Source organism: Myxine glutinosa, chromosome 7, assembly GCF_964187855.1.
Source record: "Myxine glutinosa chromosome 7, kmMyxGlut1.1, whole genome shotgun sequence".
NCBI classification, from domain to species: domain Eukaryota; kingdom Metazoa; phylum Chordata; class Myxini; order Myxiniformes; family Myxinidae; genus Myxine; species Myxine glutinosa.
Genome location: NC_136267.1, coordinates 735718 through 754931, shown reverse-complemented (window position 1 = coordinate 754931; position 19214 = coordinate 735718).

Below are 19214 nucleotides of genomic sequence, written 5' to 3'. Positions count from 1 at the left end.
AAGCTCGTGAGAGAGCTAACATTAATCACACAAAAAGTCTAAACCGACACATAAAACACAAAATAAGGGGAGCGGTAGACAAGATTGGGAGAGAGGGGGAAGGACACGATCACAGCATTTGAGAGCAGGGACATAGGGAGAAATGTGGGAGGGGAGGGCTTGGGGGGAGGTGGGAGAGGTATAAAACATATGAACACTGCAAGGACTTCCAGGAAAGAAGTTGGAATTTCAAAAAAAGTGTATCTGTGGTGAATTAACGGGGGTAGAAAAGCTCAAGGTTTTGGATGGGGGAAGATAAGAGATGGTGGTGAACAGCTGTTTTAAAGACCTGGAGGGAGGAGTGGGATTGAAGGGAGTGGGGGAGTTTGTTCCAGAGGTGGGAGAAAAGGGGAATGAAAGAGTGAAGGTGAGCAGAGAGCCGAGATTTTGGCAGTTTAACCATAAGAGGGTTGCAGGCAGATCTTGTGCGACCTGTAGGAATATTTGGGGGACAGAGCACAGAGAGAGCTGGGGGAGCAAGGCCGGAGAGGAGTCGGTAGAAGACAGAAAGACCACCAACCTGTCTGCGGTGAGTGAGTGAAAGGCCCTCAGTTAGTTTCATCGCAGGAGATTCCATTGATTCTGAAAGCTTTGGTTTCAACAGCGTGAAGCCGAGCTAGGTGTGAGGCAGGAGCACCGGCCCAGAGGGGGGAACAGTATTCCATTGAGCTGTGGATGAAAGCCTTGTATGTGATGAGGAGCTCAGGTGTGCCAAGGAAAGACCGCACGACGGAGGATGCCCAGTCGGCGACTGGCTTTGGAGGCCAGCATGGAAATGTGGTTTTCCCAAGAAAGATCATGGCAGATAGTGAGACCCAAAAGCTTGACCGACAGAACTTCTTGGAGAGGATTGTTGAGAAAGTAGATGGGAGGGTTTTCCAGTCGATCTTTTCAGAGAGACATAGTAAGAGTGTGAGATTTGTCCGGATTGAAAGACATGTTCCATTTGTTTGACCAGTCTGTGATTTTGTCCAGGTCTGCAGAGAGTGAGGAGCCTGCAGACTGCCGATCTGAGGGATGAGGAATGGAGCGGCAGAGAGTGGAGTCATCAGCAAAGAGATAGAGAGGATTTTCCAGAGAGTCGGAGAGATCATTGATGTAGACCAGAAATAGCACAGGGCCCAGAACACTACCTTGGGGAACTCCAGCCAGAACAGGAAGGGGAGATGAGAGAAATCCATTCAGGGCCACACGTTACCTACGACCAGAGAGGAAGTCTGCAAGCCATGAGTGGAGATTTCCATGGATACCATAGGAGGAGAGTTTGGTGAGCAGAGCTGGGTGCCAGACCGTATCAAAGGCACGTGATATGTCAAGTGAGACAGCTCTGATTTCCTGTTTGGCATTGAGGACCTCCATCCATTGTTGAGACAGTAGAAGCAACATGTCCAGAGTAGAATGACCTGGTCTGAATCCAAATTGTTGATCAGAGATCAAACCATTGGAGAAGAGTTAGGATTTGATATCCGAAGCAATGATGGATTCCATGACTTTGCTGATAATTGGAAGCAGGCTGATTGGTCTGTCATTGCAAGGATCTGTTTTTGCACCTTTTTTGTGTAAAGCGGTAATGGTGGCTGATTTCCAAGATGCTGGCAGATGACATTGAGCAAAACAGAGGGTGAAAAGAACAGATGAGAGGGTGAGATAGAGCAGCAGAGCAGGATTTTAGGACCCGTGGGCTGATGCCGTCTGGTCCAGTTGCAGAATCAGAGTCGAGGTTTGACAAAAACTTCTCCACCTTGTCAGAAGAGAAGGACACAGAGTCCAGGATGAGTTGGGTTCGACTGGGAAAGGTGGGAACAGAGAGAGATGGGTTTGGGACACAAGATTTTGAGGCAAACACAGAGTTGAGGCATTCGGCTTTGTCACGTGCGGTGTCAACTTTGTAGCCATTTGAGGTAAGGGAGGGGATGGAGGGGGAACAATCACCAGAAACGGATTTGACCAGACGCCACCAGGATTTGGAGGAAGGAGACAGAGAGTTCAATCTTGAGTGTGGAGAGATAGTGCTTCCTGGCATTCCTGAGGGTAGACACACGTGTTCCGAGCTTGGTGGAATGAACTGAGATTGCCTTCAGTTGGATTTGCCTTCCAAGAGGCAAAGGCAAGTTGTTTCAGGGCAACTGCCTCACCACGAGATTCAGTATACCATAGACGGGAGGAAGGGTAAGACACCTGAAGACGAGATGGGATAAATCTGTGCATGAGAGAGAGCAGTTTGCTTTGGAAGAATTCCCAGGAAGAATTTATGTCAGAGGCAGTAGAGATGGGAGACCATTCCAGATGATTGATGGCTGCTTGCAGACCGTGCCAGTCAGCCTGAGTGAAATGCCAGACTCGTCGGCGCTGAGGAGGCTCTCTGAGAATGGCCAGAGAGATGTCCACTTTAACAAGCACATGATCAGAAGAACCGATTGGAGCAGAAGAAGAGCAGCAGACATTTGCAGGGAAGTTTGTCAAAACCAAGTCGAGAAGAGAAGATATTCCATTGACTGAGATCCAGGTCGGGAAATTGACAGATTGTGTCAGTCCCAATGAGTCACAGAAGTCCTTTGCTGAGGTACCATGGCTGGTGAGAGAGGAACGCACACCCAGCCAGCTGGCATGATGTCAGTTGAAATCGCCACATATGAGGAAGAGAGAGTTTGGATGAGTTGATAGAAGTTGGTCCATGTTGTCCGACAGCGAAATGTAAATGGAGTCATCACTGTTTGGAGGACGGTACACTCGGTACAGAACACATATGAACATTAGGTGGGAGCGGAGAGGAAGCCGTAGCCAGAGGTACTCCTGGGGGTGGGGAGAGGGCAGTGCAAGGAGAGTGAGGAAGAGAGTTTTTGATAAAGATAGCCACCCCACCACCAGGACGAGGCTCAGGTCTATCATACCGGAGGAGGGAGTAACCAGGAAGAGATATTAAGGAATCGGAGACATCTTGAAGGAGGAAAGTTTCTGTAAAGCAGATCAAGTCTGGATTGTCAGAAGCAACCTGAATAGAGAGATCAATCAGGTTTGAGCGAAGGCCCCGGATGTTTGAGGTCCATACCGTTAATGAGGAGAGAGGGGGAGCATCGGGTGCATGACAGAGGGCGGGAGGGGTAGGGTCAGATGAAGGATGAGAGGGGGAGGTAGGGAGAGCAGTTGATAGTGTGTCAGAGATTACAGAAGAGTTACAAGAGAGGGAAGGATCAGGAGGACGAAAGGTTTGATGGTGATGGGATGAGGCACAGTGAGGGGTTGTTTGAGGGGGGGCAGAGGAAAGTAGAAGGCTGGGGGAGGTAGAGGTATGAGATAGAAGGGAGACGAAGTGGGGAGGAGGCAGCTTTGAGGAGGTGGGAGGGGGGAGAATTTGGGAGGGATGGTTGGGGTGGAGATTTGAAGGGGAGGGGTTGGGGAGGAGTTTTGAATGGGAGGGGCAAGGGGGGAGTTTAGGAGGGGAAGGGCAAGGGGGGAGTTTAGGAGGGGAGGGGCAAGGGTGGAGTTTAGAAGGGGAGGGGCAATGGGGGAGATTTGGAGGGGAGGGGCAAGGGGGGAGTTTAGGAGGGGGGGAAGGGGGGAGTTTAGGAGGGGAGTGGCAAGGGGGGAGATTTGGAGGGGAGGGGCAAGGGGGAGATTTGGAGGGGAGGGGCAAGGGGGGAGTTTACAAAGTGGATGATTAATGAAAGACAAACATTTATAACAATTTGGGTTTGTTGTGATTTTCAAGTTAGCGATCCGTTTAAGAACGATGGAGGAGGGGTGGAATGAATGTCAATTTCGAGCATGTAGTGATTTAGAATTATAAGAGATTGAATATTTTTTTGAAATGGAATGAGTTGGAGAGGAAATTGAAAAAAGCCTTTTAAATAGGACGAAAAACAGCATGTTGTAATATACCACTGAATAAAACACTGCAGGGGAAAGTTTAAACATATTTGAACAGAACCGTGAAGAACAGTCTTATATTCACAAAAAATACCAATGTTGAGAGGGCCTATAGGGACAACCACAATTCACGTGAACAGGGGAAAAGGTGGAAGGCAAGGAGATAATGGGGGCTGGGTGAGACAGCGCACGTGGACAGAGGCGCACGATGGGACAACAGCACACGTGGAGAAAGGGGAATTTTTTTTTTTTTTTTTTTTTTTTTTTTGTCGACTGAATCGAGGCTCGTGAAAGAGCTAACATTTACTTCACAAACAAATCAACCAGACAAACAAAATACCCAAAAAGAGGGAGCGGAAGACAAGATGGGGAGAGAAGGGGAAGCACACAAACACAACATCCGAGAGCAGGGAGATGTGTGGAAGGGAGAGGGCCCGGGGGGAGGAGGCATGGGAAGGGGGGGGGGGGGGAGGGAGAAGTATAAAACACAAGGACACCAAGGACTTCCTGGACAGAAGTTGGTATTTCAAAAAAGTGGAATTGGGGTGAAATTGGCGGGGGTAGAAAAGATCAAGGTTTTGGATGGGGGAAGATAAGAGATGGTGGTGAACAGCTGTTTTAAAGACTTGGAGGGTGGAGTGGGATTGAAGAGAGTGAGGGAGTTTGTTCCAGAGGTGGGAGAAAAGAGGAATGAAGGAGTGAAGGTGAGCAGAGAGTCTTGATTTTGGCAGTTTAACCATAAGAGGGTTGCAGGCAGATCTTGTGCGACCTGTAGGAATATTTGCGGGACAGAGCCCAGAGAGAGCTGGGGGGGGCAAGGCCAGAGAGGAGTCGGTAGAAGACGGAAAGACCACCAACCTGCCTGCGGTGAGTGAGTGAGAGGCCCTTGGAGTTAGCTTCATCGCGGGAGATTCCAATGATTCTGAATGCTTTGGTTTCAACAGTGTGAAGGCGAGCTAGGTGTGAGGCAGGAGCACCAGCCCAGAGGGGAGAGCAGTATTCCATTGAGCTGCGGATGAAAGGCTTGTATGTGGTGAGGAGCTCAGGTGTGCCAAGGAAGGACTTCGCACGACGGAGGATGCCCAGTCGGCGACTGGCTTTGGAGGCCAGATTTGAAATGTGGTTTTCCCAGGAAAGATCATGGCAGATAGTGAGACCCAAAAGCTTGAGTGACAGAACTTCTTGGAGAGGATTATTCAGAAAGTGGATGGGAGGGTTGTCCAGTCGGTCTTTTCGGAGAGACATCGTAAGAGTGTGAGATTTGTCAGGATTGAAAGACATGCTCCACTTGTTTGCCCAGTCTGTGATTTTGTCAAGGTCTGCAGAGAGTGAGGAGGCTGCAGACTGCCGATCTGAGGGATGAAGAATGGAACGACAGAGAGTAGAGTCGTCAGGAAAGAGATAGAGAGGATTTTCAAGAGAGTCAGAGAGATCATTGATGAAGACCAGAAAAAGCACAGGGCCCAGAACACTGCCTTGGGGAACTCCAGCCTGAACATGAAGAGGAGATGAGAGAATCCCATTCAGGGCCACACGTTGACTACGACTAGAGAGGAAGTCCGCCAGCCATGCGTGGAGATTTCCATGGATACCAAAAGAGGAGAGTTTGGTGAGCAGAGCGGGGTGCCAGACCGTATCGAAGGCACGTGATATGTCAAGGGAGACTGCTCTAATTTCCTGTTTGGCATTGAGGCCAAATAAATGTTTGTTTGTTTTTTGCTTTTTTTGTGGGGGGGGGGGGAGGGTGTGGGGGTTACAACGTCAGACAAAGAGTAGGTGTTCGGGGAAGTTTGTGGGAGAAGGGAAAAATCTAAGAACCTAGCAAAACAGCGAAGGAAGGAACAAACCTCGACTGGGGAAGCCTGAGGCTACAAGGCCGCCGCGGCACGGCAAACAGAAACGATTAATTTCTGAAAGATTAACACCGAGAAACTTCCGAGGGGCACACTCTCGGTTCACACACCGAAGGATAAATACAGTTTCGACAAAATACAATTGTGAACAATGACTTAACTTTGAAAACGTGGAGAATGTGTGCAGCTTCGAAAATCCCTGCCGTCGTCTCCAAGATCTCGCGGGATCTCTCGCGAGACTTTGTTTTTTACTCTGTTTGCCTATCTGGCAAACAAACAGCATTGAAAATCATTCCAAACAGAAAACTTACTAATTTTAAGGATGTCATTGAGGACACAAGCAACTGGCACAAATGTCTAATGTAACGTGGTAAATAAGGTGGTGTAAAAGAAGCTGCTTCAATGGTAGTAAATATCTGAAACGATGATTTTCTCCAACCTTTAAAATCTTTATTATTTTTTTTTATATACGTCAATACTTTAGAGCAGAAATTGCCTTTTTAGCACTCAAAACCTTTTCGTTCAGCAGTGCTTGGACAAAATCTTACAGAATTTTACGTCATCACGACCAATCAAATTTTCCGCTCGTAGATCCCACCTATGTCCTTGCTTCTTAAGACGTTGTGGGGTAAGGTGTTCTTTGAACTCTCTCGTTATTTTACTTTGTTAAATCTCATCGAGTTCATCTTTGGTGAAGTGCTGTAATTTTCTGGTGCACTCTGGGTACCAGTGACGCCATATTTGTGACCGTTCTTCTCTCCACAATGAACATAGCAATTAATATGAAATTTCCTCTTCCCCATTGGATACCAACATATGGTTGTTTGTCCATGGTCTATCCTTTAAATACTGATCAGCAAGCAAAGAAGCAGCGCGGACCATTTTGAAGTCTTTGGTATGACTTTGTCGCGGTTCGAACCGCCGACTTCTCAGAACCGGAGCGAACTCTCCGATGAATGCATCACCATGTCTGGTCCGTGTGTTTGGTTTAACTTTGTATCCAACATGCAGTCCATGATCGGCCCCAGGGAGATCTCTCCAAGTAGATCCTGAACTTGCCCAAGAAAACCACAAATATAACTTTACTAAAGTTAGCAAATAAATGTTGATTTCCTTCACGTTTTATTCATCGTTTTATTACCTTATATTTTCAGCCTGGCTGTCTGTCTATTAACAGGATATCTCGAAAAGTTGTTGACGGATTCTGCCGAAACTTTTTGGACAGGTTGGGTGTGTGGTGTGACAAGGAGGAAATCATTAGATTTTGGTGAAGATCTCGATCCGGATACTGTAATTTTAGTGATTCTTCACCATTGAGAGATATGTCTAAAAACAATACATAGCACGGTCTCAAAAAGTTTCGTCCAAATCCGTCCATAACTTTGTGGACAGGTTGGGTGTGTGACGAGAAGGAATTGTTTCAATTTTGGTGAAGATCCGGATCCAACGATTTTTAAAGTTATTCTTCAGCATTGAGAGATATGGTTAAAAACCATCTATAGCATGATATCTCAAAAAGTTGTGGATGGATTATGACATTATTACCTCCGCCACCAAAGGTGGATGGAGGTTATGTTTTCACCCATGTCTGTCTGTCTGTTTGTGAACAAAATATCTCAAAATGTTGTCGACGGATTCAGACTAAATTTGGCAGAGATGTAGCGTATGTGACATCGACGAAATTATTGGATTTTGGTGAAGATCCGGATTCGGATTCGGCTAATATAATTTTTTAAGTGATTCTTCACTTTTGGGAGATAGGGCTAAAAACGATACATAGCAGGATATCTCAAAAAGTTGAGGACGTCTTTGGACGAAACTTGGTGGACCGGTTGGGTGTCTGACAAGGACGATTCGATTCGATTTTGGTGAAGATCTGAATATGGATTCGGATATGAGAATTATTTAATTTTTGAAGTGATTCTTCACCATTGGGAGATGGGGCCAAAAACGATACATAGCACGATATCTCAAAAAGTTGTGGATGGATTTGGACAAAACTTGTTGGAACGGTTGTGTTTGTGACAAGGAAGATTAGATTATATTTTGGTGAAGATCTGGATCCGGATCCAGCTAGTAGAATTTTAAGTGATAATTCACTATTGAGTGATATGGCCAAGAATGAGGGGTAGATCGGGGTATGAAAGACTGGACCTATGGTGATTCGTGTGATTGATTTTGATTAAATGTGATTCTGTATTGTGATTTTCTGGTCTACTCTGAGATAGAAAACGTAAACTGTTCACCTGGCGGAGGTATGCTCTCTACTAAGTACTATTCTAGTTTGATGGATGCGTTGGTTAGGTGACATTAACGAGCCAATTAAATTTTGGTTCATGTGCCAATCCAGATCCGGCTCATTAGTGGGATAGAAAACGTAAACTGTTAATCCTGGTGGAGGTATGTGCTCTACCGCGGGTCTCTCTAGTTAGCTCACCTGGAACGAAGTTCAGGGGAGCTTATGCGATGGTGCGTCGTCAGTCTGTCCGTAAACACTTGAAACTTCTCCGAAACCGCTGATGGGATTGCGACCAAATTTGACACTAATGATATTTGTTGTGTTGTGACTAAAGTATGTTCATGGCAATATATTTTTTTTTTGGGTCTAAGCAGGTCTACCGGGGGGGTCAAAGTGGATCCAGGTTTGACCCCCCAAAATAGCAATTTCCTTTTCCTCTGAAACTACACACACTATTTCGATGAAACTTCACCACAACCTTCACCACCCATGATGTACCAAAGAGTGTTCACGGCATTTAAAAAAATCTGCCCCTTTAGGGTTCTACAGGGGGGTCAAAGTGGGTCCAGGTTTGATCCCCAAAATAGGTATTTGCTTTCTTCTCTGAAACTACACACAAGATTTCGATGAAACTTGACCACAACCTTCACCACCCGTGCTGTACCAAAGTTTGTTCACGGCATTAAAAATAATCCGCCCCTGTGGGGGTCTACGTGGGGGATGCCCCCCAAAATAGGTATTTGCTTTCTTCTCTGAAACTACACACAAGATTTCGATGAAACTTGACCACAACCTTCACCACCCGTGCTGTACCAAAGTTTGTTCACGGCATTAAAAATAATCTGCCCCTGTGGGGGTCTACGTGGGGGATGCCCCCCAAAATTGGTGTTTGCTTTCTTCTCAGAAACTACATATGCAATTCAGATGAAACTTGACCACAACCTTAATCACCTGTGTTGTACCAAAGTTTGTTTTCTGGCATTTAAAAAATCGGGGTCTCAGGTGGTCTATGGGGGCCCCCGCTTGCCCTCCAAAATAGGTATTTACTTTTTTCTCGGAACCTACACACACAATTTTGATGAAACGTCACTACAACCTTAATCACCCGTGATGTAACCAATATTTGTTCATTCATTGGAAAAATTGGGGTCTGAGGAGGTATATGGGGGGGGGGGGGGGGGGTTGCCCCCAAAATAGGTAATTTTTTTTGGTTTATTTAAAGTCTTATGATTATGTTAGTATGATTCTTCATGCTGCCCTGTCTTCTAGTAAGCATTGAAATTGGTTTAAAATACCTTTACTTCTTTTGATGGGTTTTGAGCTGCACTGCTTTTTCATCATTTGCATGAACTACATGTCATAAATTGCTCATTATATGCATTTGTGAGAAATTATTAAGCCTTCTCCCATAGAATAGGGGAAGGCTTATTACTGTTGTTCGGTTTCTTTCTACAATTGGCGTCCCTAATTTTTAGGTCATCTCATCTCGATTCTTGAACAGATGAACTTATAAAATTGGTCGTGATGTCTGGAGGTCTGTCCGTCCGGTCGTACGTTTGTTAACTTTTTGCTATTTTTGCTGCTCGTCCCTTGTCAACCAGCTGATTGTTCTGAAGCTTGAAATGTGAATACAGGAGAGTTGTCCACACAATCGCTTGGGCTTTTATTTTTCAATTTCGGATCATGGCGGCTCCCAGAGGTGGGGGTTACTCCCCAAACTTCGGATCCGTACTCATCCTTTGTTTACCAACCGATTGCTCTGAACCCCAATGCAGCCATTCTACTCGATGATCCGCAGGATCGCCCGGTCTTAGATTTTTCGATTTTCTATCGGTGGATTCCCAGCGGATAAGTGGGGTCTCCCAGGGGGTGCCGCAAAATTAGCAGTGGTCTGAACTACAACCTCAAGAAATGAGCGTCAGCCCACTCAGGGCTATTTATTAATGGTACCACAGAGACCCCGTACTAAACCACCATTTAGATTTTTTTTCCAGCACTCTCGACACTCCCAATTTCCGAGCTATATCTCTGGCTGGGACTATATACATATATTATATCTCTGACAATTTCCGAGCCAGCTGGGACTTTCGGAATGAAATTATGCATAAGAATGGTGATATAAAGTATGCACGTTTGACATAATTTTTGCCCTTGACCTAATTTTAAGGTCATGACCCGACTATAGACAATTTAACATTTTTCACCAATACTGGATTAAGGTTTGTGCTTAGCGGTTTGGATGCCGGCTTGGGATCCTAGGATCCTGGGTTCAAATCCCGGTCGATCGCTGAATTATCACCAGGTGGGTTGACTCAGCCTGTCATCCTTCCGAGGTCCGCAAATTGAGTACCAGCTCACTGGTAATTCCCTGTGTGTCGCAAGAGGCGACTAACAGGGTTGGCGGCAGGAAGAGCATCCGGCCATAAAACATTGCTTCAAAAAGGGGACCAGGGTGCCCGAAAAAGGCCAACCCCCGCCTTGCGGGGAAAAATGGCCTCTAGAGGTTTGTCCAATCAAAAACGACATTCCCCTCTCTAGATGGCCTATAGCAAGCCGAATTTCAACTTGATTTATATCATACCCCTCTTGGTTAAAGGTCAAATGGCCGTCTCCAAAAAACATTTTGTCACGTGTTTTTTGTCATCTTACCTAATTAAGTGAAAATGCCATTTGATCGTGACATTTTTTTTTTTTTTTTTTGTATAGAAGATCGAGGCTCGTTAAGAGCTAACATTAATCACAAAAAAAAAAAGGACACATAAAACATAATAAAGGGAGCGGGAGACATGATGGGGAGAGATAGGGAAGCACACTAGCACAACAACGGTAGAGAACAGGGACTTGAACAATTTCCTCCGATTTTCATGATGTTGAGTTTTATGGATAGATAGTGGATGGGGACACATTTCCTTCATTTTCACTCTAACCCTAAATGTTGAAGATCGAGGTCTTATGGTGGTACAAACAAAACATTCCATCATCGAATCGCAGGCAATCCCTCAGGGTAAGCCGGGGAAAGGGTTCCGTTGGCTATCGTTTTGTGATCAGACATCTAGTTCTTTCTGCTTTTTCTTTTTTACTTTAATTTTTTTTTTTGGTCTTCACCTGTTTTACAAGTTTCGCTTTCTACCTCTACCTTTACTTGTATTTACTCTACTCGTGACGTCTGTTCTCATTTTGTAACCCATGCATTATTGGTGTCCTTCAGCTTTGGGCCTATGCAAGATGAAGTGCGGCTGCCACAAAACAGAACTCGCAACAGGAGCCGTAACGGAAGGATCTCCCTTCTCCGGCAGTCCCTACAGGGTGGATATGAAAATGATTAAATATGTGATGGTTTCTTGAGTTCCAGCTTTGGACCACATTTTGAGTATCAGCGATGCTGCCGCAGATTGTCCAACACATCACAGAGCCATCTTCATGGTGAAACAGAGTTGTCCTGAGAAGTAGACAGGTTTGATATTGATTCAAGCAATGGAGCAGGATGATTGAGGGAGTGTATGATGGAAAGTAAACCGTCAAAAGGTGACGCTTTGCAAACACGACAGAAATTGGACTCCTCGGTCGAAGCGCTCACCCGGGCCTTGCTCCAGATTTGGGGCATCTTTCCATTTCTGGGAAAGGAGGACTAATTTGGGGGACTGAAGCACAATATTGAGCAGTAATGGATGAAGTGGAAGTGAGTGATGGTCCGCTCAGCTATAAATTGGCATGTCGTTATGAAGAGTTATCCTACAGGTGGTCCACAAAGTGACACCTTCAGGATTGCGAATAACATGAAAACCGCCATCATTTTGTGAGCATTCTTGTACAAAACCTCCTCTTCAGGAATCCACATTCCAAGTGGTGGAGAGATCTGTATTGATGAGACATTAGGCCCGCCAGGTGGCGCTGAACCATGGAATTTAGGAGTTTTGGAGGACGCTCAGCATTGGACTATTTAAAAATTCCAAATAGCATTTAAGTAACGGATGCATTTCGAGGAGACGGTCATGAAGATTTCAAGATTCCTTCCAATGGATCTCACCACTTTGATAAACCTCGAAAACACGGAGCTTATCTCGGGCAGAGCAAGGACCACCTTTCCTGTTTATTTCTGGTGCCATTAGCGAGGGCAGCAGGAAGGCGAGTCCATTATCTCGCAAACAGACGCGGGTTATTCCCACACATGTTGTTCCACTCGGGTCCACTCCGTGCACCCTAATGCGGGTTGGTGCACCCGGGATGAGGAGTAATCCCACATACGATACATCAATGTAACGGAATGATGGCGACATGATGGTGAACGAGATAAAACGGGACACTTTTACGGATCAGAATATGCAGATGACAGAGAGACTCACCTGGAGCTCGCGCTCTATTATACGTCGGAGGATAAACATCTCTTCCGAAAATTTAGATCTTGTCTTTTGTTTGGCATTTATGGACATAATTGGTCGGAGACGAACTAATGAACATTTTACACAATGGAACTCTTTTACAAAACCCTCCTAAAGGAAGCTGCCTCGTTTCAGGTTTTCTCTCAAATTGTGAAACTGGTCCCAACAACCGATTCCCATTTTTCTTTACTTGCATTGAAATGCACACTTTACATTATTACACGAATTGTCTAACATTGTGAATCTCACCATTCCTACACTCGCCTGGCTCATTCTTTATTATTCACACTCAGGCTTTACACGATCCTTCTCTCCACTTGCTCGGCATTCCCACACTATCCTCACTCGGTATTCCCAATCTCCCCTCACTAGGCATTCCCACTCTTCCCTCATTTGGCATTCCCACTCTACCCGCTTGGCATTCCCACTCTCCCCGCTTGGCATTCCCACTCTCCCCTCGCTCAGAATTCCCAATCTCCTCATTCGGCATTCCCATGCTCCCTCGCTCAGCATTCCATATCTTTCCTTGCTCAGCATTTCTACTCTCCACTCGCTCGGCATTCCCACTCTCCCCTCGCTCGGCATTCCCACTCTCCCCTCGCTTGGCATTCCCACTCGCCCCTCGCTCAGCATTCCCACTCTCCCATTGCCTTGCATTTCCTATCTCCACTCGCTCAGCATTCCCACTCTCCCCCACTCAGCATTCCCACTCTCCCCTCACTCGGGCATTCCCACTCTCCCCTCGCTCGGCATTCCCTCTCTCCCCTCTCTCGGCATTCCCACTCTCCCCTCGCTCGACATTCCCACTCTCCCCTCGCTCAGCATTCCCTCTCTCCCCTCGCTCGGCATTCCCACTCTCCCCTCGCTTGGCATTCCCACTCTCCCCTCACTCGGCAGTCCCACTCTCCCCTCGCTCGGCATTCCCACTCCCCTCGCTCGATATTCCCACTCTCCCCTCGCTCGGCATTCCCTCTCTCCCCTCGCTCGGCATTCCCTCTCTCCCCTCGCTTGGCATTCCCACTCTCCACTCGCTCAGCATTCCCACTCTCCCCTCGCTCAGCATTCCCACTCTCTCCTCGCCTTGCATTCCCTATCTCCACTCGCTCAGCATTCCCACTCTCTCCTCGCCTTGCATTCCCTATCTCCACTCGCTCAGCATTCCATATCTCTCCTCACTCAGCATTCCATATGTCTCCTCGTGCAGCATTTCTACTCTCCACTCGCTCGGCATTCCCACTCTCCCCTCGCTCGGCATTCCCACTCGCCGCTCGCTCAGCATTCCCACTCTCCCCTCGCCTTGCATTCCCTATCTCCACTCGCTCAGCATTCCCACTCTCCTCCACTCAGCATTCCCTATCTACTCTTACTTGGCATTCCCACTCTCCCCTCGCTCGGTATTCCCACTCTCCCCTCGCTCAGCATTCCCTCTCTCCCCTCGCTTGGCATTCCCTCTCTCCCCTCGCTCGGCATTCCCACTCTCCCCTCGCTTGATATTCCCACTCTCCCCTCGCTCGGCATTCCCACTCTCCCCTCGCTCAGCATTCCCACTCTCCCCTCGCTCGGCATTCCCACTCTCCCCTCGCTCGATATTCCCACTCTCCCCTCGCTCGGCATTCCCTCTCTCCCCTCACTCGGCATTCTCTCTCTCCCCTCGCTCAGCATTCCCACGCTCCACTTGCTCAGCATTCCCACTCTCCACTCGCTCAGCATTCCCACTCTCCACTCGCTCAGCATTCCCACTCTCCACTCGCTCAGCATTCCTACTCTCCCAGGGCATTCCCTATCACTACTCACTCAGCATTCCCTATCACCACTTGCTCAGCATTCCCTATCACCACTCGCTCGGCATTCCCTATTACCACTCGCTCGGCATTCCCTATCACCACTCGCTCGGCATTCCCACTCTCCCCTGGCAGTCCCTATCTCCCTCACTCGGCATTCCCTATCATTACTCGCTCGGCATTCCCACTCGCCCCTGGCATTCCCTATCTCCACTCGCCCCTGGCATTCCCTATCTCCACTCGCCCCTGGCATTCCCTATCTCCACTTGCTCGGCATTCCCTATCACCACTCGCTCAGCATTCCCTATCTCCACTCGCTCGGCATTCCCTATCTCCACTCACGCGGCATTTCCTATCTCCACTCGCTCGGCATTCCCTATCGTCACTCGCTCGGCATTCCCTATCGCCACTCGCTCGGCATTCCCTATTGCCACTCGCTCGGCATTCCCTATCGCCACTTGCTCGGCATTCCCTATCATCACTCGCTCGGCATTCCCTATCATCACTCACTCGGCATTCCCACTCTCCCCTGGCATTCCCTATCTCCACTCGCTCGGCATTCCCTATCACCACTCGCTCAGCATTCCCACTCTCCACTCGCTCAGCATTCCCACTCTCCCCTGGCATTCCCTATCAGCACTCGCTCAGCATTCCCTATCACCACTCACTCGGCATTCCCTATCACCACTCGCTCGGCATTCCCTATCACCACTCGCTCGGCATTCCCTATCACGACTCGCTCGGCATTCCCTATCACCACTCGCTCGGCATTCCCTATCACCACTCGCTCGGCATTCCCTATCACCACTCGCTCGGCATTCCCTATCACCACTCGCTCGGCATTCCCTATCACCACTCGCTCGGCATTCCCTATCACCACTCGCTCGGCATTCCCTATCACCACTCGCTCGGCATTCCCTATCACCACTCGCTCGGCATTCCTACTCTCCCCTGGCAGTCCCTATCTCCCTCACTCGGCATTCCCTATCTCCCTCACTCAGCATTCCCTATCTCCCTCACTCAGCATTCCCTATCTCCCTCACTCAGCATTCCCTATCATTACTCGCTCGGCATTCCCACTCTCCCCTGGCATTCCCTATCTCCACTCGCTCGGCATTCCCTACCACCACTCGCTTGGCATTCCCTATCTCCACTCGCTCGGCATTCCCTATCGCCACTCGCTCGGCATTCCCTATCGCCACTCGCTCGGCATTCCCTATCGCCACTCGCTCGGCATTCCCTATCGCCACTTGCTCGGCATTCCCTATCACCACTCGCTCGGCATTCCCACTCTCCCCTGGCATTCCCTATCTCCACTCGCTCGGCATTCCCCATCTCCCCTCGCTCGGCATTCCCTATCACCACTCGCTCCGCATTCCCACTCTCCACTCGCTCAGCATTCCCACTCTCTCCTCGCCTTGCATTCCCTATCTCCACTCACTCAGCATTCCATATCTCTCCTCACTCAGCATTCCATATGTCTCCTCGCTCAGCATTTCTACTCTCCACTCGCTTGGCATTCCCACTCTCCCCTCGCTTGGCATTCCCACTCGCCCCTCGCTCAGCATTCCCACTCTCCCCTCGCCTTGCATTCCCCATCTCCACTCGCTCAGCATTCCCACTCTCCTCCACTCAGCATTCCCTATCTACTCTTACCTGGCATTCCCACTCTCCCCTCACTCGGTATTCCCACTCTCCCCTCGCTCAGCATTCCCTCTCTCCCCTCGCTCGGCATTCCCTCTCTCCCCTCGCTCGGCATTCCCACTCTCCCCTCGCTTGATATTCCCACTCTCCCCTCGTTCGGCATTCCCACTCTCCCCTCGCTCAGCATTCCCACTCTCCCCTCGCTCGGCATTCCCACTCTCCCCTCGCTCGATATTCCCACTCTCCCCTCACTCGGCATTCCCACTCTCCCCTCGTTCGATATTCCCACTCTCCCCTCGCTCAGCATTCCCACTCTCCACTCGCTCAGCATTCCCACTCTCCACTCGCTCAGCATTCCCACTCTCCACTCGCTCAGCATTCCCACTCTCCCAGGGCATTCCCTATCACCACTCGCTCAGCATTCCCTATCACCACTTGCTCAGCATTCCCTATCACCACTCGCTCGGCATTCCCTATCGCCACTCGCTCGGCATTCCCTATCTCCACTCGCTCGGCATTCCCTATCTCCACTCCCTCGGCATTCCCTATCACCACTCGCTCGGCATTCCCTATCACCACTCGCTCGGCATTCGCTATCGCCACTCGCTCGGCATTTCCTATCACCACTCGCTCGGCATTCCCTGTCACCACTCGCTCGGCATTCCCTATCGCCACTCGCTCGGCATTCCCTATCGCCACTCGCTCGGCATTCCCTATCGCCACTCGCTCGGCATTCCCTATCGCCACTCGCTCGGCATTCCCTATCACCACTCGCTCGGCATTCCCACTCTCCCCTGGCATTCCCTATCGCCACTCGCTCGGCATTCCCTATCGCCACCCGCTCGGCATTCCCTATCACCACACGCTCGGCATTCCCACTCTCCCCTGGCATTCCCTATCGCCACTCACTCGGCATTTCCTATCGCCACTCGCTCGGCATTCCATATCGCCACTCGCTCGGCATTGCCTATCGCCACTCGCTCGGCATTCCCTATCGCCACTCGCTCGGCATTCCCTCTCTCCCCTCGCTCGGCATTCCCACTCTCCCCTCGCTTGATATTCCCACTCTCCCCTCGCTCGGCATTCCCACTCTCCCCTCGCTCAGCATTCCCACTCTCCCCTCGCTCGGCATTCCCACTCTCCCCTCGTTCGATATTCCCACTCTCCCCTCGCTCAGCATTCCCACTCTCCACTCGCTCAGAATTCCTACTCTCCACTCGCTCAGCATTCCCACTCTCCACTCGCTCAGCATTCCCACTCTCCCAGGGCATTCCCTATCACCACTCGCTCAGCATTCCCTATCACCACTTGCTCAGCATTCCCTATCACCACTCGCTCGGCATTCCCTATCGCCACTCGCTCGGCATTCCCTATCTCCACTCGCTCGGCATTCCCTATCTCCACTCCCTCGGCATTCCCTATCACCACTCGCTCGGCATTCCCTATCACCACTCGCTCGGCATTCGCTATCGCCACTCGCTCGGCATTTCCTATCACCACTCGCTCGGCATTCCCTGTCACCACTCGCTCGGCATTCCCTATCGCCACTCGCTCGGCATTCCCTATCGTCACTCGCTCGGCATTCCCTATCGCCACTCGCTCGGCATTCCCTATCGCCACTCGCTCGGCATTCCCTATCACCACTCGCTCGGCATTCCCACTCTCCCCTGGCATTCCGTATCGCCACTCGCTCGGCATTCCCTATCGCCACCCGCTCGGCATTCCCTATCACCACACGCTCGGCATTCCCACTCTCCCCTGGCATTTCCTATCGCCACTCGCTCGGCATTCCCTATCACCACTCGCTCAGCATTCCCACTCTCCCCTGGCATTCCCTGTCACCACTCGCTCGGCATTCCCTATCGCCACTCGCTCGGCATTCCCTATCGCCACTCGCTCGGCATTCCCTATCACCACTCGCTCGGCATTCCCACTCCCCTGGCATTCCGTATCGCCACTCGCTCGGCATTCCCTATCGCCACCTGCTCGGCATTCCCTATCACCACTCGCTCGGCATTGCCACTCTCCCCTGGCATTCCCTCTCTCCACTCGCTCGGCATTCCCACTCTCCCCTCGCTCGGCATTCCCACTCTCCCCTCGTTCGATATTCCCACTCTCCCCTCGCTCAGCATTCCCACTCTCCACTCGCTCAGAATTCCCACTCTCCACTCGCTCAGCATTCCCACTCTCCACTCGCTCAGCATTCCCACTCTCCCAGGGCATTCCCTATCACCACTCGCTCAGCATTCCCTATCACCACTTGCTCAGCATTCCCTATCACCACTCGCTCGGCATTCCCTATCGCCACTCGCTCGGCATTCCCTATCTCCACTCGCTCGGCATTCCCTATCTCCACTCCCTCGGCATTCCCTATCACCACTCGCTCGGCATTCCCTATCACCACTCGCTCGGCATTCGCTATCGCCACTCGCTCGGCATTTCCTATCACCACTCGCTCGGCATTCCCTGTCACCACTCGCTCGGCATTCCCTATCGCCACTCGCTCGGCATTCCCTATCGTCACTCGCTCGGCATTCCCTATCGCCACTCGCTCGGCATTCCCTATCGCCACTCGCTCGGCATTCCCTATCACCACTCGCTCGGCATTCCCACTCTCCCCTGGCATTCCGTATCGCCACTCGCTCGGCATTCCCTATCGCCACCCGCTCGGCATTCCCTATCACCACACGCTCGGCATTCCCACTCTCCCCTGGCATTTCCTATCGCCACTCGCTCGGCATTCCCTATCACCACTCGCTCAGCATTCCCACTCTCCCCTGGCATTCCCTGTCACCACTCGCTCGGCATTCCCTATCGCCACTCGCTCGGCATTCCCTATCGCCACTCGCTCGGCATTCCCTATCACCACTCGCTCGGCATTCCCACTCCCCTGGCATTCCGTATCGCCACTCGCTCGGCATTCCCTATCGCCACCTGCTCGGCATTCCCTATCACCACTCGCTCGGCATTGCCACTCTCCCCTGGCATTCCCTCTCTCCACTCGCTCGGCATTCCCACTCTCCCCTCGCTCGGCATTCCCACTCTCCCCTCGTTCGATATTCCCACTCTCCCCTCGCTCAGCATTCCCACTCTCCACTCGCTCAGAATTCCCACTCTCCACTCGCTCAGCATTCCCACTCTCCACTCGCTCAGCATTCCCACTCTCCCAGGGCATTCCCTATCACCACTCGCTCAGCATTCCCTATCACCACTTGCTCAGCATTCCCTATCACCACTCGCTCGGCATTCCCTATCGCCACTCGCTCGGCATTCCCTATCTCCACTCGCTCGGCATTCCCTATCTCCACTCCCTCGGCATTCCCTATCACCACTCGCTCGGCATTCCCTATCACCACTCGCTCGGCATTCGCTATCGCCACTCGCTCGGCATTTCCTATCACCACTCGCTCGG